A 2013-nucleotide genomic window follows, 5' to 3' on the forward strand; every position below is an offset into this window, starting at 1 on the left:
TTCTTCCTATTTTTCATTTCTTTTTCCATATAGCTAAAAGGGAAATTTTACTAAAGGGAAAACTAAAATTTGGCTGTTTCACCTCTAATAATTCTCTCTGCTGAGCTTTTCAGGACAGGACTAAATTCACATTATCCAAACTCATTTATAGACAAAAACCAGGAAAAAGAGGGAGGCTTGAATTCCTTCCAAACTCCTTGGACATCTCCATGGCACAAACCCCCTAAGCTCCCGTTTTCCCCCCATTTTTTGGACATTCTGGAGTAATTTTAGAAGCCTTGTATGATTTTTACAAGTCATGGAGTATTTTTATAAGAAGGCTGAATTAAATCACACATTTCTGGTGGCTCTTGGACCAGGAAAGCTTCCCCCTGGAAATGATTTCCCACAATTTTCCTGATCTGCTGCCCTTGGAGAAGGGACGGCCTGAGAGAAAGGGAATATCTTGAACACTGTTGGATGCTGGATTTTGACACAGCAAAGTCTGGTAGGATAAAATGTTCCTTTTCCAGGACAAAATACTCCTTTCATGGGATAAAATATTCCTTTTCCAGGAATAAAAAAATACTTCTTTTCCAGGATAAAATATTCCTTCCCCTTGAAGGCAGCGACAACATTCTCTAAGACTTCCTCAGTACCTCTGGTAGCAAAAACTTTCCTGTTTCTCATGGAATTTCCACATTTTTATCCCTCTATTCCTGATCCCTTCTTCCTGATGTGTGGATTCATTAAGCCACCACTGAAATATTTTTTTCCCCTGTAATCACAGCTAAATTCCCACAAGCTAAAATGCCAGCAGGACAGGATGGAATTCTTTCGGATTTCTGCACCGTGGATGAGGTCAGGGTGGATAATCTTTGAACTCCCTTCCAGATCCATAAATCCATAAATCCTAAATTTCTGAGCTGGCCTAGACCAGAGACGTTCTGGGATATCTGGAGCACTGCCAGAGAAATCCTTTATCAATCCAGGCCTTTTCCTTGCTTTCCTTGGAATAAACTGATGATGTCTGGATGAAATGGGAAGTTGTTATCGGAGCTCCAGCGGGGTCGTTATCGCTGGCAGGGTCTCGGAGCTCTCAGATTTTGGCTCTGGATTTTGTGCAGATAAGGAATTTGGGTTTTTCTGCGGGAGATAAAACAACTCAGAGGAGCCTCCTCAATGTTTACATCATCCCTGGGGTGTTACCTTTTCAAGGAAATTCCTCTTTTATTTACTCGGAATTCTTTCCTGTGGTGCCACTCCACAGGTTTGGGAACAGGAAACTCCAATCCTGATCTCCCACCTGCTGCTGAGCCTCATTAAATCAGGAAATGAAAACTGGGAGCTGTGGGTGTTGTCTTTGCAAACTGCCGAAGTTCTGAGAGGATTGGGAACAGGTTTTGTGGGATGGGGAAGTGCTGGGATTTATTTCTCGCTCTCCCTGCTGAGCTGTGCGACTGCAACATCAATAACTCCATCACACACGATGAATTTCCTTTTTTGGCTCCTGTTTTTAAACCAGGAATCTTTTTCCCCCCCTCACCTTCAGGGAATTTGGGCATATCAGGGGACACGTTTTTGTCCCACCTGATGCAGCTCTCACCGAAAGTCTGTGGACCAAGTTTCCCGTTCCTCGGAGGCAGCTCCCAGGACAAGCCAGAGCCGAGCAGCAGGAGCCAGGAGGAGCTGGAAGAGGAGTGGACACATCAAAAGGTTGGATTGATATTCATGGAATTACAGAATCAGGATGGTTTGGGTTGGGAAGGACCTTAAAGATCATCCAGTTCCACCCCCAGCCACAGGCAGGGACAGCTCCCACTATTCCAGGTTGCTCCAAGCCCCATCCAGTGCTGGACACTCCCAACATTCCAAATTAGTATTAAAAAAAAACCAAAACAGTGACAATTTAGGCATAAATGGATGAGGTGGAGATATTCCCCCAAAACCACTGGAAATCTCTGGTAAATTTTCACTTTTCATTGGAATAAACCCTTTTCCCTTCTCTATAATTCCTGCAGAGACTGAAGTGCC

The sequence above is a fragment of the Parus major genome, chromosome 1A (genome assembly GCF_001522545.3).
Source record: "Parus major isolate Abel chromosome 1A, Parus_major1.1, whole genome shotgun sequence".
Classification (NCBI taxonomy): Eukaryota; Metazoa; Chordata; class Aves; order Passeriformes; family Paridae; genus Parus; species Parus major.